Genomic DNA, 19,808 nt, shown 5'->3' with positions numbered 1-19,808 from the left:
ATAGCCCTTCAGGCTTACTTGCCTAGGATCCTGATAAAGTGGTTTGGTCAGGTCAGGGGTCCCATACCGCATCGCAAGCCCTTGCCCAAGCCGGGACCACTAATAAGGCGTAGCGGATGATTACAAAAATATTTTAAATATTCATTTTCTAAGTGCTGCAATAAACTAGTTCAAAAATCAAAATATTTACATTACATCATTATTCTTATTATAACTTCCTATTTCTGTAACGTTTTAATTTATATTATGCTCTAATAACAGGTTATTTATATTTACAAACTAAAAAATAACTAGAGTTCAAAATATAGTCGTTACTCATTAAAGGATCTGGGTTATCGCGGTTCACATTGAAGGGTTCTACATACTCGCACTAGACGATGATGAAGGCCAAATTTACGGGGTATACTTAAAGGGAGGTTATCCATACTGTTGGTTAGTCAAGTAAGTAAATAAGTAAGGTGAGCGGCGGTTTAGTTACAGAAGGTACACTAATAGGCGTGAGATTTTTTTTAAATACAATTTGATCAAATAATTCATATTTTGAGTGTTCCGTTATTGATGCGTTTACTTTGAGGGTAAATTCCTTAATGTTGGTTCACATGAGTTTAAGGAAATATGTACCTACTCTCGTTGGTCTACATAACTTTAAGGCGATACTTTTGTTTGTTATCGTCGTTATTGATTTATATGCAGATAAAAAAATAGTACAAGGCTTATCCCATCGTCGAAAGCTCTCGTTAGAATAATTACAGAATAACAATCAGCGTCCATCCCAAAGGAAACGCGTGTCCTACACGCGACAGCAAAACATGCACAATATAACGAACAATCTTTATGAGCTACATGCAATTTAATACAATAGCACTAAGATACAAATTAAACAAATTTTCTGTTTAAACTTACCTCCTTTTGTACTTGACATTGGATACCCTGTGTTGCTAGTGTAATATTCGCCACGTGAAGGGTTTCCAGAAAAAATAATTGGCGCCCCGCGGACAGTTAATGTTTTGATAATGACGAGTGCGCGTACGTAGATTTTTGTTGGATTTCGGGGGCGAGTGCTGTTGTATAAATAGTTCATAAACAAATAAATACAGTATTGTTTGCCTGTGTCGGGATACAAGAATGTTTCTCATACTTCCATGTGACCATACCTGTATGAAATAAATCCTCATACTAATTTTCAAAATATTTTATAAGTATATCCTACCTACTTCGGATTTCATCCAAGAAAGAATAAGCAAAATCGTAAGTGTCCGTCGCCTTGAGTGTCGCTCGGCTAAATGTTGTTGAAATATTGATTAATATTGTCGCCATGCTGGATTGGCACTCGTGTCGCTCGAGCACTTCCCCCCACCGCCGGATCTTCCGGTTGGAAACTCCTTTCATGCCTCCATTGTTCCCCACAAGTGCCTCGAGAGCGCTTCCGAAAATTTCAAAAAGATTTTCTAAACAATGAAAAATATTTTCAGCCTCGGACAATAGGAAACTTGTGAACGCCCAATTGAGCATCTGTGTTAATGTTAGTTGTTGAAGAATGTAGGGTTAGTAAAATTCCATTGGGTAGCCCCATTGTTGTTGAAGCCGTACATTGTTGTAATCAACAAATTAATTCAACCGATCATTCGGTCGATAAGTGTTATATAAACTAAAAAGTGTCTTTTGTTTTCGAGCCACCTGGACTGTAGGTACTGATTTCCACTACTTCATTAAGCAACCACGATTGTATAAGGAACTACTGTATATAAGTATTTACTTAATTAGAACAGCAGTATGAAAAAATTAAGGCACCATAGCGAAACGTCGCAATCGGTTGCTAACTAGCTTCCCTTGTCAGCTATGTTGTTTGTATCAAGTTTTAATAGAAAGTCATTGATTTTTTTACATGGCTATTAGAGAACTGTTTAGCAGAGTATTGTTAATTTAAAGTCTATTCATTTGTAGACTAGCAGCAGATGATGACGTTTGAACGTGCTCTCGATTTCTTTAGTGTAACTGGCAAGCAAACTTACAAATAATGCTGCAAGTATTAACAATGACATTATACTATTTCACAATAACGTGACGTGTTGAAGGATTTAGGAGAATCACGCCTTTGCAGCTCGTTGTTATTTACAATATGTAAGTAAAATATTTATTGCATTGATAATTATTAATTACTGTTAACAACTATTTTGTATAGACAGTTTCCCTTTGGCAGAAAACAGCTATAAGTATTATTTTTAAGGTAATTTACTTAAGACTAAACTAAAGTCCGTCACCTTTAAAACTAGTACCCCAAGTTGTTTTGAAGTAGAGATGGGCCGAATATGGACTTTGCCGAATACGAATATTTAGAAAGCGGATGTTAAGATTAAAACTCTTAAATGATTGATAATGGTTACATATGCCAGTAGAACTACATATGTTTTTAGGATTTAGTGGATTTAACTAAAACTTAGTTAAAACAACTCTGAACTCTTCTCAACTCTTAAACTACGGTTTTTTTTAATTTTGTATTTAGTTTTTGACGCATATCTCTTTTTAGTAGTTGCTTAGAAAGCTACTAAAATATAGCTTATTATCCAATAGAATACGTAAGATCTTCATTAGTTATTTACTTTGTTTTTTCGATAAATATTCGGCAATGCAACCGAATTATTCGGCCGAATACGAACATTGAAAAACTTGCCGCATATGCCGAATACCGAATATTTACCGAATATTCGGCCCATCTCTATTTTGAAGCTATATATAGTTACAGATCATCGATCTAAACTACCTAGATGCACCATCACGGCTTAGAATGTGTCCGCAGCAAATTGTGCTTGAAAATGTTCTAAGCACAATTGGGCGGTCAGTAGCGCTTCATCCGCCGTGTCGGCAACATGCCTAAGTGCTCCGTAAAAAAGTGCAAAAATAACACCTTATATACGTTAAAAAAGGTTGACGTATCGTATTTCCGGTAAGTAATTGTTAATAATTTTATAATGTTATGCATTTGTGGCCAAAATGGCTTCCTAACTTACTAAAAACATTTATTTTCTAGAATAATTAAAGTAAATTCCTTGATTTGGTCTTACGCAGTTTGTCTCTTTCTCTCGCGCTATACTAGTAATGAGCGGACGGCGACAAAAGATAGTTGAAGTGGAACATAGTTAAAAATGGAATGATGGAGTCGCTAATTTATATTTTTTGTAAAAGAAGCCTATTAATAATGTATGTATTTATTTATTATTATGGACCAATAAGTCTGAAATAAATGATTTCAATTCAATAACATTAATACATATCTTATAAATTACTTTAATTATAAAAAGAAACAACCCGGGAATAGCAAATTCGTTTTTAAGTAATAAAAAAGGTTTTTATTCCAGATTCCCAAAACAAGACGTTGAAAGGGAAAAATGGCGCAAGATTATAGCTGAGGAGCGGAGAGAAGATTTACCCACACAAAGCTTTGAAAGAAATTACGTAGAATAATAAATTAATGTCATCATTCAATTCTTCTTTGTTTTAATAGCTACTTAATTCATATTCTCCAAGTGCTCCATCCCTCACACACCACATACAATCCCTCAACTGTTTAATACCTTAAATATCGTAGATAGTATATATTGCTGAAAGAAGACTTTATTTTATTTTCAAAACTTAGAAACTTTGAAAACCGGTCTGGTGCAGTCGGTAGTGACCCTGCCTGCTACACCGCGGTCCCGGGTTCGAATCCCGGTAAGGGCATTTGTTTGTGTGATGAGCACAGATATTTGTTTCCGAGTCATGGATGTTTTCTATGTATATAAGTATTTATATATTGTATATATCGTTGTCTGAGTACCCACAACAAAAGCCATCTTGAGCTTACCGTGGGCCTTAGTCAATCTGTGTAAGAATGTCCTATAATATTTATTTATTTAGTAAATGTGCATTCAAATTTTTTTAATTTTTACTATGAGGACTTATACAGGATGTATTTTGATAGCGAGTCAGTAAGGCCGGTATGAGATCCCGTAGTCCTACATGAAAATAGTCTAAGGAGACCATCCATCAATTTAAAATTGATGAAAAATGGCATTTACAGATTTTGGAAAATTTTTCATTTTTCATAAATTTGAAATTGATGGATGGTCCCCTTAGACTATTTTCATGTAGGACTACGGGATCTCATACCGGCCTTACTGACCCGCTATCAAAATACACCCTGTATAAGTCCTCATAGTAAAAATTTAAAAAATAATAATGCACTTTTACTAAGTTTTGAAAATAAAATGAAGTCTTCTTTCAACAAAATATGCTATCTACGATATTTAAGGTACTTTCCCTCCATATGACATCGCCGTGGGACACCCTGTATATACCTCAGTTGACTCTATTTAATAATGCAAACATTGCAAAACGTGGAGGTATTGATCAGTTGCAATTGTCCCCCAGTCCAAAATGTCCCGCCGTACCTTATACATTTTTTTAATACAGTTGCTCAAAAAGTGCCCGTTTTTTGGCTGTTTAGCGTGCGAGAAGTTGTATTTTACGAACTAGTGCGTAAAAAGTATATACGTTCCATTTTACGACTACTTACCGAGCTGTTTTCATATTAGTCTAGTTTACTAAGACAGAATAAAACTATAAACATATTATTAAGTGATTCATATTTAAAACGTTAATATTTCATATGTAATTGTTTACTTTTAGTCATACTAAACATAATGGATAAAATGGTTTATACTTTGAAAAATCGGTCATAATGAGTCGTGTAAACAGAACATGATTGGAACGAAACGCGCCTTCTACTGTCAAAGTAGAGGCGTCCACCATGTTTTAACTTAATGCACGTTCAAAAAAACTCAATATGTTACGCGATTTGTCATAATTATTTTACGTTATTTGCAATATATACGTCGGGGCATAAATGGATCGATTAAATTAAAATGTAGTTGTACATTAAAAAATCGTCCCAAATCGTAAATGTTTATGTTTTTATGGCACCCAATGAAATAAATTATGTTAGATGAATAGCAAACTCGAAAATATGCACGCAAGTTTAAAAGCTTCAAAAATACGCCTTTGAATTGTCAAATAATCCGTCAATGTCCATGGGAAAATTGATAGTTCGGATTGTTTTATTTCGTTGTAAGTAAGTAGTAGTGTTTTTTCGCAAATGTATTAAAAAACGTCGTTCGTCACACGTGCGAGAATGTCATTCTTCACTCGTCCCGAGATTTGCCACTCGCGTGCCGCTCGTGGTAAAATGTCTCGGGACTCGTGAAGTAATGACATACTTCTCGCACTTATAACGAAATGTACTATTTTGTTTGAGATAATATCAATAAAAATATCATACAGTAAAAACTCATTTTTTTCGCTTCAAATACGCAACATCACGAAAAATGTTATACCAAACGTTTTGTTCCTTAAGAAATTTTGTATCTAATAGGATTTTTAAAACAGTTTTTCGCACAAATTGATGAAATTTTAAATTGATGAAAAATGGCATTTACAGATTTTGGAAAATTTTTCATTTTTCATAAATTTGAAATTGATGGATGGTCCCCTTAGACTATTTTCATGTAGGACTACGGGATCTCATACCGGCCTTACTGACCCGCTATCAAAATACACCCTGTATAAGTCCTCATAGTAAAAATTTAAAAAATAATAATGCACTTTTACTAAGTTTTGAAAATAAAATGAAGTCTTCTTTCAACAAAATATGCTATCTACGATATTTAAGGTACTTTCCCTCCATATGACATCGCCATGGGACACCCTGTATATACCTCAGTTGACTCTATTTAATAATGCAAACATTGCAAAACGTGGAGGTATTGATCAGTTGCAATTGTCCCCCAGTCCAAATTGTCCCGCCGTACCTTATATATTTTTTTGTTTGAGATAATATCAATAAAAATATCATACAGTAAAAACTCATTTTTTTCGCTTCAAATACGCAACATCTCGAAAAATGTTATACCAAACGTTTTGTTCCTTAAGAAATTTTGTATCTAATAGGATTTTTTAAAACAGTTTTTCGCACAAATACCGCAAATGTCCTCATTCTCGCCTTTCATCTCATAGCGCGACTCCCATGATGCCTCTGTCCATCCTCGTTCCCAATGTAAAAATGGCGTTTAGATTGTTGCAGCGCGAACGAAATTAAACTTATGTTGGTTGCAATAAGACGTAGATTTGTTTAAAAATATGCACACCTGCGATCTGCGGTAATAAAATTTTATGGCTTTCACGATGATCACATTCATTAATGTCATAACCGCCAATTGCTTGCATTTGAAATTGAACTTTAAGTACTAAGAAATAACGTTGTTTTTGTAAAAAAATGAAAGTAGTTTTTACTACATTGCGAAGTTTTCGTTTGTCAACTAGACGCACACATTTGCAACTAAGCGATCGGACACTTTTGAGTGTCGAATTTGCAGGTGATAGTGTATCTAGGGAAGTTTAAATCGATGTTACAGATGCAAGATTAAAAGTCAATTATTAATACTTGAAACAAGATTTTCCGTTAGATATTTACATGTATCTGTTATGGACCAAGTGATTAATAAGGGCATTATGTATAATGCCCGGGCATTATGTATAATGCCCGGACATTATGAATAATGCCTAGCTGTATTGGGCAAAGTGATTAATCATTGTGTAGACGCCATTTTTTATTATATTGCCCGGTCATTATGATACTGCTACGTGATCGTTGGGCAATTTGATAATAAGTTGAACAGGTTTGTTTAAACGCCATTTTTTATCATATTGCCCGGTCATTATGATAATGCTACGTGATCGCTGGGCAATTTGATAATAAGTTGAACAGGTTTGTTTAAACGCCATTTTTTATCATATTGCCCGGTCATTATGATAATGCTACGTGATCCTTGGGCAATTTGATAATAAGTTTAACAAGTTTGTCTAAACGCCATTTCTTATCACATTGCCCGGTCATTATGATACTGCTACGTGATCCTCGGGCTATTTGATAATAAGTTTAACAAGTTTGTTTAAACACCATTTTTTATCACATCGCCCGGTCATTTTGATAATGCTACGTGATCGTTGGGCAAATTGATGGTAAGTTTAACAAGTTTGTCTAAACGCCATTTTTTATCACATTGCCCGGTCATTATGATACACAAATGATCATTGGGAAATTAGATAATAAGATTAATAAGTAAATTGAGTGTTTCCTAACAAATAATTAAATGTAAATTGTGCTTCTTTCATGAGGATAGGTACTTTTGTTGAGTAGACTTGAACAATTAGTAGTCTTTTTTTTAATACAAATTAAATACCTATTTCCTTGTACGCCATCACAGTTTTAATTGAAGTAGACTTTAAAGTATAATAAAAATAAATACAAATTATTTTATTAAGTTGTTGGTGAAATAGTGGTCAGTCAGGTCAGTAAAGATGGTCAATGTTAAATCTGTTTCACAAAACGTACCTATTATTAAAGTCTGCTGAAGCTACGCAATCCAGCTAGTACCTTTGCTACATGTTTTATTATTACTCTGCCCAACAAAGGATGGGCATTATGTATAATGCCCGGGCAAAATTCCGATATGTTATTATCACTTTACCCGACAGAGGATGGGCATTATGTATAATGCCCGGGCAAAATACAGCTATTAGGTTTGTTATTATCACTTTTCCCAATAGAGGATGGGCATTATGTATAATGCCCGGGCAAAATTCAGCTACTCGCTGCGTTATTATTACTTTGCCCAATGAGGATGGGCATTATGTATAATGCCCGGGCAAAATTCAGCTACTCGCTGCGTTATTATTACTTTGCCCAACAGAGGATGGGCATTATGTATAATGCCCGGGCAATTTAATTATTTCAATAGTTATTATCAAACTGCCCACTCACAATGGGCATTATTCATAATGCCCGGGCATTATGTATAGTGCCCGATTTATCACTTGGTCCATAACATATACATAACGTACTTATCTACTAATGTATAAGAATAGTAAATGTGTTAGATATGTCTAATATTGTCTAACTTACCCAAAGTCGCTATCAATGTGAAACTTTACCACCATTTTACCACAGTATATAAATATTGTTAACAAGCAGTTCAACACAATTTAAGTAAAGCTTTTGATCATGGACGGCATTTTTTCAGGCCCATCTGTCGTTGCCTCGTGTCGTGTTTTTCTAACGCGTTTCTTTCCCGCCAACTCGATCGGCTTTGCCAGCGGGGGGTCTGAATTGTGTTCCAAGTACACTAACGATTGCTCGGTTTTGTTAGTTTCGCCCTTTGATTGTCCGATTGTGACGGATTTGCGAAAAGGCCATTTGAGAAAGAGGATTAGAGAAAGCGTGCGGAATGTAGGTCGATGTTTTACAAAAAATGTATACGGTACGACTTTGGTCACGACATACGTGACGTTATTTAGAACTCATTTGTAAGCTTATCACAAATTAAATCCTATGAAATCTAACCTGACCATATTTTGCAAGTGTTTGCATAATACGTAGATATTAGGTACCTAATTACTAAAACTATAATGTAGGCACATACCAACTATGTATTATAGTTTTAGGTAAATTGTCTATGTTTTAAGCGTATCTAGGATGCCGCCAGCGGCGGGACAGAGCCTAATCTGCCGGTGGTCAGGCAGCCTTTGCAGCTCTGCTGCAGAGGAAGGAACCGCCTTACTATCCGCGCCGGGACCAAGGCCGCCTTCTGCACCTGACCCTTGATCCAACGAACGTAAGATGTTGGAGACTCTTCGCTATCAGTCCGTTCGCTATAACGATTTAAGTATATTTAAAAATACTTGCCTATTGATACGAATTATATCCACATATTTTGTGCCTGACTTCGAAGAAGAGAGATATTTGTATTTAATTATTTTGGCTTTTTGCCCTGCACGTGAGAAGAGTAGCCCTCTACTTTCCCAGGGCATAGTATATTCATGTTACCAAACAAGTCCCCTGAGGTATACAATGACGAATCATCTGCCTACATCTCCGTAGATTTAATTAAGTCGTTCATGACACGTGAGGTTGAATGGGCCGCTCGTTTTGTGACGCATTGTTGGCAAGCAGTGGGAGGCTGGTTTCCGAACGCACCTGTCAACGATGTCGCCAGAAAAAATATTACGACTCTAAAATTTGAGCTTAAAGTTCATAATAGCGCGTAGGTGTTTTTAGGTGCGTGGGTCTTTTGTACAGTAACGAATGTCTCAATATGGTGCGACGACACTGTTAAGAATTGTCGGTTTGTGACAATGGTGATAATTGATCGCTGCGGATCTCCAGATGTCGGCATACCCTTTATGGATACAATATTTTAAATTTGGCTTGCTAAAGTATTACAGTAAACTTCGTCGATTTTATTTGAAGCTACATAATTTTTTGCGTTGGACAGTTTTTGTAGGTATTTCATTTGACCCAATTTCCAATAGCCGGTCTAGCTAATGGTAATAAACAGGATAGTCGTATGTTATAAAACTAAGTAATTTAACAAAATGTTTGTACAGCTTCATAAATATTAAAACGAGTCTTCAACAGGAACCAAAACTTTATACTCCCCTATTGTATTACAGCTTACAAATAAAATTACATATATTGTTTTAATAATTATTCCAACCAAATGTACATAATAAGATTAGTACTTATTTAAGGTAGCATTTGTAACTTGTAACGGTGGTGAACTAACAGACAGGCTTGATGGATTGTTTTGGTGGTCGCTACTTGCTATTGGGCTACTTCCTGGTGTTCGTCGGGATGCATTGTGTCGCTCTGTGGCATCTTTGATAGTATTTTATACAATCGTGATATAATACAGAGCTTTTCAGTCGAGTACCATGTTTAGGCCACGAAGCTTGCTGAGTGGCCTAATAGTACGGTACGAGAGTGAAAAGCTTATGTAATTATATCACTATTGTATACTTAGATAAAAAAAACCGGCCAAGAGCGTGTCGGGCCACGCTCAGTGTAGGGTTCCGTAGTTTTCCGTATTTTTCTCAAAAACTACTGAACCTATCAAGTTCAAAACAATTTTCCTAGAAAGTCCTTATAAAGTTCTACTTTTGTGAATTTTTTCATATTTTTTGAACATATGGTTCAAAAGTTAGAGGGGGGGGGACGCACTTTTTTTTCCTTTAGGAGTGATTATTTCCGAAAATATTAATAATATCAAAAAACGAACTTTGTAAACCCTTATTCATTTTTAAATACCTATCCAACAATATATCACACGTTGGGATTGGAATGAAAAAAAAAATCAGCCCCCACTTTACATGTAGGGGGGGTACCTTAATAAATCATTTTTTTCCATTTTTTATTTTTGCACTTTGTTGGCGTGATTGATATACATATTGGTACCAAATTTCAGCTTTCTAGTGCTAACGGTTACTGAGATTATCCGCGGACGGACGGACGGACGGACAGACAGACATGGCGAAACTATAAGGGTTCCTAGTTGACTACGGAACCCTAAAAATGTGTTTCAGATGCCGAAAAAATTGCCAGGTAACGTAATAGAACTTGTATGGCGTTCTATTTTTGAAATTATTAGAGTTGACTAAAGTGAACTGTAATGAAATATTATACATATGTAGTTGTCAAGTGTCAAAGACTATCCAACACTGGAAAGTCAGCACTTATAGTTTAGTCTGTGGTAAAAATAAATTTTACTACCAGATATTATATTTAAAGGTAGTATTAAAACTCGTGTTTTTAAATTGAAATTTTAGATTCATTCTTACATTTACGATAAGATTTGTTACGATGTACATAGATAATTATGTATACAAGGTGCTCGTGAGGAACCCGCATAACTTGAACCACGCGTTTCTGAGGCCAAAAGAAAGAAAAAATGTTATATGAATTTTAAAATTTTTCGCAAAAAAATTTTTTTTTTGTTTTTTTTTTACTTTTTTGGACGTATTTTCACATATAAAGTAATTTTTATCCATGAAGTTGGCAATTAAAATGAATTCCTTAATTTATTTTTTTGTTACTTTAAAAACCCATAACTGATACATATTTTTAGGAAATATATTTCAAAATTTTCTGTAACTTTGCACATTTTGAGTTTCTATCTGTGGAAACTTGTTATTAGCTCATTGTTTTTATGTTATAAGCCTTATTGTAACTTTAGCTCTAAGTTTTCCTAACAAATAAAATAAAATAAAATAAAACCAAATTTTTTGGAAGTTTTTCTTGTCACATTTTGACATCTATCAATGACTACTGTGAGACTATGCTCCACAACTGCGCATCAGCGCCGTTAAGAAGACCTTTTCTGAGTAACAATACGGAAATGTTTTTTTTTTTAATTGGCAATAACTCTGAAACTAGGCGAAATCTAGAAAAGTTTATATGACATTTTAGTCTTAAAATGTGACCAAGAATATGCCGTTAAAGTTATATGGGTTCCTCGCGAGCACCTTGTATGTAACATATAAAGATATGTAGAACCACACCAAGTTGACAGATTTTTTAATAGCCTTGTATGTGCAAGGGTTAAGCATTTAAGCATACGATATGATTGAGATGTATATAGAAGACGTCTAACTGGCGAGGCTGTCAGAAATGTCAAAATCGCTGTCAACCTAGCTTGATATGACTCTATCTACCTACCTCTACCTCTAGCTAGAGTATACGTGGATGTCACGTACTTTGGCGCTATTTTCCATTCGCTACTATTTAATGATGCTGATTATACTTATTGCAAAAATATAGTTCGTTCAGAATACAACATATCAAATGTCATGTGTCAAACAACAAGACCAGTGATTTTTGAAATTCGAACGATTGAATCATAATGGATTTGTCGGCGCATTAAACTCCCTCCCATGCCAGCCCTCTATTAACCTGCAATCAGTACCCGAATGGGTTTAGGCAAATATTTGGTTCATTATAGATGTGCAACGTGTTGAGGGCCCCCGCAGCGCGCATGAGACGAGGGGTCGCCAGCCGGCCGTTTGGGTAATGTGCGTAATGCGTATGCGCACTGCGGGCATGGTGTGATGGGTGAAGGACTCATGTCTACTGATTCATTAAAGAGCTCACATTCAATATTGTGCATTAAATCTGTCCAGCACAAGTAGGTATAACTATCGGATGAAACTATGGAGGCAGATTATATCGCGTATAATGAATTTATACCAATACTTCCCAACGTCAATATAAGACATAATTATGGGTTTAATTTAAGGAAATGATTTCGATTAAGCTAAAATCATTTAAAGGTATACCTACTTATATACAATACATACATGTTTGATTATATTGTCTAGTGATATTTTGAAATAAGCTTGTTTTTTTGCCAGTGATTGTACTCGGCTTCATCTTGTTAGTCTCTTGTTGACCCATCTCGTAACTATGGCTTCGCTCGTAAAAACAATCTAGACTATTTGTATTCAATACGTTACTGAGATGGGGTAAATCCATCTCAGTAACGTATTGAATTACAATTGTTTAGTATTTATTCAATCATGGAAATTATACATATAAGTAAATTATTTTAACATTTTTAACTTATTGACTTTTGTCCGTCGCTTTTGTTTAATATGTATTGGTACCAACGAGGCATGATTTATATAGGATTTACAATCTTCATACTAAGAATCGTACCTCAAATTTTTAGCGCCACCTATTAAATACAATCACTGACTGCACTGATGATGCCTACAAGTTTATTTATTTTCAAACTGTGTATTGACGTGATATCATGAATATCATGATATTAAGATAAAGGAATATGTCATTTGTTCTTATAAAAAATATTTGGGGAAAATATAATTTTTGCCACTTCCAAGCTGCGAAACAGCGCCATCTAGTTTTATCCTAAGGGATAAAGAAGAAGCAGGAAGAAGTGCCATACATTTCAGGGGTACACTTTTTTGTATGGGCTTTGTTTGTCCCGGTATGATATCGTCCTTGGTACCTACAGTTGTATAATTTTTCCTTACAAATTTAGGATACCATTCTCCTCAGTGTTTATTTATTAATTATTACAATATGGAATAAGAAAAAACGCTAACATGCTCATGAAACAACACTGAACATTTTGACAACGCGACCAATACGGTGAAGCCAAGCGCGGGTAAGCGAAACGCAGTGAACAGTATTCTAGTGAACAAGGGACAGTGGGCGAGGTTTTTAGTTTTCTTTGATGTTATTAAGACGATACGGTAGTTACGAGTTTTTGAAATATCTTTTGACTGAGTTGTTCTTAATGGACAATTTTTTTTCGATAAATCTAGTTAATAACACATGTATATTTAACTAAAATTCCCAAGTTGAAAGGGGGGCTCCTTTCCATTTTAGCATTTTCGCTACCGTATCCTCTTAAAACATTTTGCTGAAAATGGCTAAGTTGAGTCGCGTATATAATTAGGTACACGGTGAAAATATTAAAATTACTTATAAGTCAATTAAGTCATTGAGCTAAGTGTAATGACCGGAATCGTACCTAGTAACTCTTAAAAACGAGACTCATTGATTATTACTTTGCAATGGCAATGGCCTGTGAGAACTAAAAAGCCAGTTGCCATCCGGCGGACTGATCGTCACAGTGTGCCCTTTTATGGTGTCTTCGCCAAGTGATAAGATTTATTTGTTTTGATTTTTCATCTGTGGCGAGACCCAAATCGGGTATCTGTCTTATCACATAGCGCAATGCTAAACATATATTTTTAATTGAATTAGATGCGCTAGAGTTTGTTCGGAAAGAAAAGAGTCACACATAGTGTAGAGTCCAATGCATCTTTTCGAACACTCTACTTTTAGGGTTCCGTACTTCAAAAAGGAAAAACGGAACCCTTATAGGATCACTCGTGTGTCTGTCTGTCCGTCTGTCACAGCCGATTTCTCCGAAACTACTGGACCGATTTACTTGAAATTTGGTACACATATGTAAACCTGTGACCCAAAGACGGACATGTAATTTAATTAAATGAAATTTAATTATAGGGGCCACTTTTGGGGCGTAAAATTGAAAATTAAAAATCAAAGTTATTAAAACTATATTGTGTTATTTTATAATAAGCATACTTGATATCTCCCGCTCTGACCTACTGTAGAACATGTCTCAGTGCGGTAATTGCTCAAATCTAGGCAAAGCACGCGCGGCAGTCGTATTTATTTATTTACTTGGTATTTACGAAACAGTAACGAGGTCCCTCGCTTTTTAACGGTTTTCGTTCGCTCCGCTCGTTGTGTTCGCGGTGTGCGCGTGATTTTGTCGCTGGATTTGTTTTTAGTTCCCGTTTTCAGAGGTCGTTAGTAACTTTGAGTTTGGGAGGAAAAATGGTGGGAAATGTTTTAGGTTAACTTTATTTTATTCGTTATGAATATTTTATGTTGCAATAAAATATCTTATTCATCTTTCATTCGATATTCTATCACCCGTAGTACTGTAACATCTATTTCATAATGAGTATAGTTGCAAGCGAACTTACTGCAGAACTTGCTAATCCATGCTCTAGCTCCTAAACTCACGTAAGATACAATACACACCAGGGGGCCGATTTTTGAATCTCGGCCATTCGATTTCGTGAAATTCGTTCGATAATATCTCCACTACTAGCGATTTAAATTCTACTATCATATTCTAAAACGAGTGGTCATTACCACTAGTCTTAAAATTACCTACAAGCCGATTCATTCAAAAATAGCATTTACGTCATTTTCCACAGACTTTCCACAGATTCAAAAATCGATCCCCAGGTCCTCCAAATAGTACTGTAAACACGGGATAAGTATGTACCTACCTATATGGAAGCAACAAGCATGACCTCTTTCATTAGGAGGTTATCCTCCTGGCGGCCTAGCCGAATGACAATCTTTGACGTTCGACGCTGATCGAAACGCGGTCTATGGCTCTGTAACGCCCATAACGATATTATCGTAAGCGTTTAGTGCATTTGGCTAAGTACCCTGGTTAATTCCTATGGGTCACGATAAAAACCCAAAAAGGTCTGTGGCGTATCGTAATGATAACTTATATTTCTATCTATCACATATTATCATCGTATCGTATCGTCCACGGAGCTTTAACAATTGTACTCTTGGCTACAGGCCAGGAGGCAGTGTCAGGATCTGCTAAGCGCAGCACTAGCGGTTGTCAAATATTTGCGCGCTGCGACGCAACATAGCCGACGCCGCGGGCTAACCTACGGCTAGGGTGTCTACAAACTAAAACTTGTCTGGGAATTTTGATGAAGGGTAAATTTATAAGGAAAAACCGGCCAAGAGCGTGTCGGGCCACGCTCAGTGTAGGGTTCCGTAGTTTTCCGTGTTTTTCTCAAAAACTACTGAACCTATCAAGTTCAAAACAATTTTCCTAGAAAGTCTTTATAAAGTTCTACTTTTGTGATTTTTTCATATTTTTTAAACCTATGGTTCAAAAGTTAGAGGGGGGGGACGCACTTTTTTTTCCTTTAGGAGCGATTATTTCCGAAAATATAAATATTATCAAAAAACGATCTTAGCAAACCCTTATTAATTTTTAAAAACCTATCCAACAATATATCACACGTTGGGGTTGGAATGAAAAAAAATATCAGCCCCCACTTTACATGTAGGGGGGGGTACCCTAATAAAACATTTTTTTCCATTTTTTATTTTTGCACTTTGTTGGCGTAATTGATATACATATTGGTACCAAATTTCAGCTTTCTAGTGCAAACGGTTACTGAGATTATCCGCGGACGGACGGACGGACGGACGGACGGACGGACGGACGGACGGACGGACGGACGGACGGACGGACGGACGGACGGACGGACAGACAGACATGGCGAAACTATAAGGGTTCCTAGTTGACTACGGAACCCTAAAAAGCTTAACCTTTTGAACGCTTTGCCTCTCACGTCAAAATTAGGCGTTGCTGGCGTCGTGGGTACGACAGCATACGACGCCTTTAGGAGTTCTTAGCGGTCAAAGGGTTTATTTATTTATTTATTTATTTTCGGAACACCAACAGCTATAAATAACATTATGCTAATTTAAATAATAACACAAAGCCAATTACCTACAGGTATTCACAGATAGAATTTGAATGGACAATATATAAAATGTACGCGCAAATTCGCACATAGCTATTGTGAAGTATGACATTAAAGAAAGGGGGAAAAAAAACTGGCACAAATCTCGAAATATGCTAATCAAGGCTTAACTAAAACTAACAAAACTACTGCTACTTACAACAATTATGGATTTATGGATAATAAATTAAGGTTCTACTTGTATTATTTTTACTAGTTTCATAAAGGGTATATTAATAAATTCAGAATGCTTGTTATATGAATGAAGAGGTTTCCTGACTTCAAGGCATGACTTTGCAAAGTCTTTATAGCGAAGTGTGTAGCTTGTTTTTAGGATTCCGTACCAAAAAGGTACAACAGGAACCCTTATGTTGCGACTCTGTCCGTCTGTCTGTCCGTCTGTCACATTCCTAAATATCTCGAGAACTACTAATGCCATCAACTTGAAATTTGGAATAGTTGTGAACATTGTGAACCTCTACAAATAGAAGGTATAATTTTTTTTTATTTATTAATTTTAATTGTAGAAAATGGCCCAAATGAAAGGGGGGCAAACTGTAAATTTCAAGTTACTAGGTCAAGTGGGGTATCGTTAGAAAGAGCTTAAATTGAACGTAAATAAACTATTTTTTATAATTTTTTTGTTGTGGAAAAAAAAGAATTTTGAAGGAAAATGTAAAAAAATACCATCCCCCCTTATCTCCGAAGTTTACCAACGAAAAATTATGACAATTTTAGGAAACATTGGTTTTATGCTAAATATTACAGGAAAAATATAATCGTGTTTGTATCTTGAAAACTTTTTTTTTATTCACAAAAAACTTTTCAGATTTTTACTTTTAATTTACCCACCTTTGCGGATGTATATACTACTTCAAATTAATACGAGATGTTACGTAAATCATCTTCTTTCCAATAAAGTAAAAAATGTTTAAATCGGTTAACATTATAAAGAATAATCCCTGAAAAACCAACATACTATGGTCGCGCAAATTAGTTAGCGAATTCACCGAGAGATGGCGCTGTACACAATAATGCTAATTAGTACCTATACTTTTGTCTTCTAGTCAAGTCGTTACAGTTATGTGAAAACATGAGATTATTTTAACTGGGGAGTTTGAAAGTTTTTACGGAACCCTCGATGGGCGAGTCCGACTCGCACTTGACCGGTTTTTTTATGTTTTTTTAGGATTTAGGAAGCAAACAAGCTGATTGATCGACTGATGTCAAGCGAAATTCTGTAGATGTTGTCTATAGATTCTGTAGATGTTCTGTTAAAAAAAAATTTAATGTTTGATTGTTTGATTACTTTATGTATAGAATAATATTTTTCTGGACTTCCTCTGTTCTCCAAAAGCATGGAGCACCTACAGCCCGCCATCAATTGGCCCAATCGTGCGTAAACACGCGCCGCGGTTGAAACCCCCCTCTCCCCATCCCCTCTCGTTTCACGACCGTCTCCTGAGTGTAGCTAGAGCGCATAGACTATACGCAAAGAGGATCGAGTAGGTATACGAGTATTGAGAATTACTGCTAAAGTAAAATGTGTACCTAGTCACAGTGCAAAGACTGCCATCTCTTGACACGTGATGAAAACGTTGTACCTTAGTTATGACAATTTGGCCCATATTCTTATATTGATATGTGTCCAAGTTATAACTTGGACACATATCAATATAAGAATATATATATTTTGAAATTAAAGGAAAAATTGGAAAAGTCAGACCTCCGGCGACTCGAACCTGCTGCCAAGTCTACCAAGGGCAGGCCGGAGCCGTCGCTATGACTAACTTAGCAACGGAGGCCATAGCGACGGCTCTGGCGACCAACTTTTCTCTATCATTCTTCCACGCTGCGGCTGCGGAGCAAGGTTGGTACGTTGGCTAGGCGGCTTGCTGTTCCATGAACAAATAGTGAAGGTTTTGTGATTTAGTGCCTAAATATGCAATTTATACAAATAACGAGCACTGTTGTAGTGTTATACCTACAACCAAATACTGGAGTTTTACTCTCATTTCAAAATCATCATCATCGTCATGTCAGCCCTTTATCGTCCACTTCTGAGCATAGGCTTCTCTTCAAATACGCCTCTTGTCTGGGTCCTGAGCTATTCACATTCAGAAGTCATCCGCAATTTTGCCAATCTCTGCGAAAATAGATATGATTGAGCAATTCAAAGTTTAGTTCTAGTAGACCTAGCTAAGCCACTGAAAAGTATAAAAGCAAATCTTTTTAGCCGTGTTTTGAGTGTACAGTTACCAAAATATGAAGGCGCCTGGAAGCGAAACGCGGATGGGCGTGGTGCGGGGGTGCCGCCCATTGCAGCTCTCGCTAGCTTCCGAAACAAAAGAGTGAGCAAACCAAGCTGTCTGGAGCTTCCTGCAATGTTGGCAAAGTTGTTCTGTAGTCATGAGTATCTACTGTATCTACACATAAACATATGACAGTCTGGCGAGCGACTCGTGTCACGTCAGCATATGCTTTGACCAAGACAACGTAGGTACAAATGTAGTGCGAATAAAAGATTTGCCTTCGTATTGTTATGAAAACGTACGAACGTGTCATGTTATTTCAGTCAGTCTCAGTACAAGATGTACTGATGACATTGACTGAACTAGCATGCACGAGTATCTTCATACGATACGAATACAAAAAAGCTATCTATTATGTAGTATGAACCTACGATGTACGAGTGCACATTGAAACAGTACAAAAGAGAGTATCACTTAAGTAAAAGCTACGTAAGTGTGGGTATAGGAGCTTCTAAAATTCTCGCAATATTAAAATATTATTATATGTATGTAACATTAAACAAAGACTCTCAAACATCGTTTCATAAGCACATACTTACCTATCATTGTATAAGTTTTAACAAAAATATATGGAATACTAGCTTTTGCCCTCGGCTTCGCTCGCGTTAAATTCGAAAATAGTGGAATGCTCCATACAAACCTCCACCCCCCATTTGAGGGAAGTGGGTGGTTAGAAAGAGGCAAAAAGAAGCTTATGTCACTCACCATCCATTCAACTATCTCCAGTTAAAAAATCACGTCAATTTGTCGCTCCGTTTTGTCGTGAAAGACGGACAAACAAACAGACACACACTTTCCCAATTACAATATTAATTATATTATATTATAATAATTATAATATTAATTATATTATAATTATTATATTATAATATTAATTATTATATTATAATATTAATTATATTATATTATAATAATTATAACATGTACATAGAACAGAAATGATTACGAGAAGTAAAACACGAGCTCTACAAGCGTCACCACGAGTAAACGCACGCCCACCACCCTCGCCCGCCTCGTCCGTCTCCTCGCAACCGCCGTCGAGTGACGAGTTCGCCACCGCGGCCGACACCAGCGAGTCGAGCGACGAGAGCGGGCCGCCGCCGCCGCCGCCACGACCACCTGCGCGACGAGGGCGACCACCGCTGCCGGCACGCTTGGGGCCTGCGGGACATCCTGCCCCGCCCACGGCTCCCGCTGCCGGTGGTGTAGTGCGTCGCATGACATGGACTCGAGAAATAAACGAGAATGTCATGCGCGCCTATTACGGGGCCACAGAGGGGGGAACCCGGCTATCCGCGTACCGTTCGAGAATGCTGCCTCTGTTTCAGGCACTCGAGCCATCCACCACCGTATCGGAGCAGCGGCTATCGGATCAGGTGCGCGTCATTCAGCGGTCAAAGCGGTTGGATGACGCCACACTTGATCGGCTCCGCCAGGAGGCTCTCGCTACTCGCGCGGACCCTGCCTCGGGGCGGGATTTGCCCGCCATGTCGCCGGACC

This window comes from Leguminivora glycinivorella, chromosome 1 (assembly GCF_023078275.1).
Source record: "Leguminivora glycinivorella isolate SPB_JAAS2020 chromosome 1, LegGlyc_1.1, whole genome shotgun sequence".
In the NCBI taxonomy this organism is placed as follows: Eukaryota; Metazoa; Arthropoda; class Insecta; order Lepidoptera; family Tortricidae; genus Leguminivora; species Leguminivora glycinivorella.
This window is presented reverse-complemented; position numbering follows the sequence as displayed.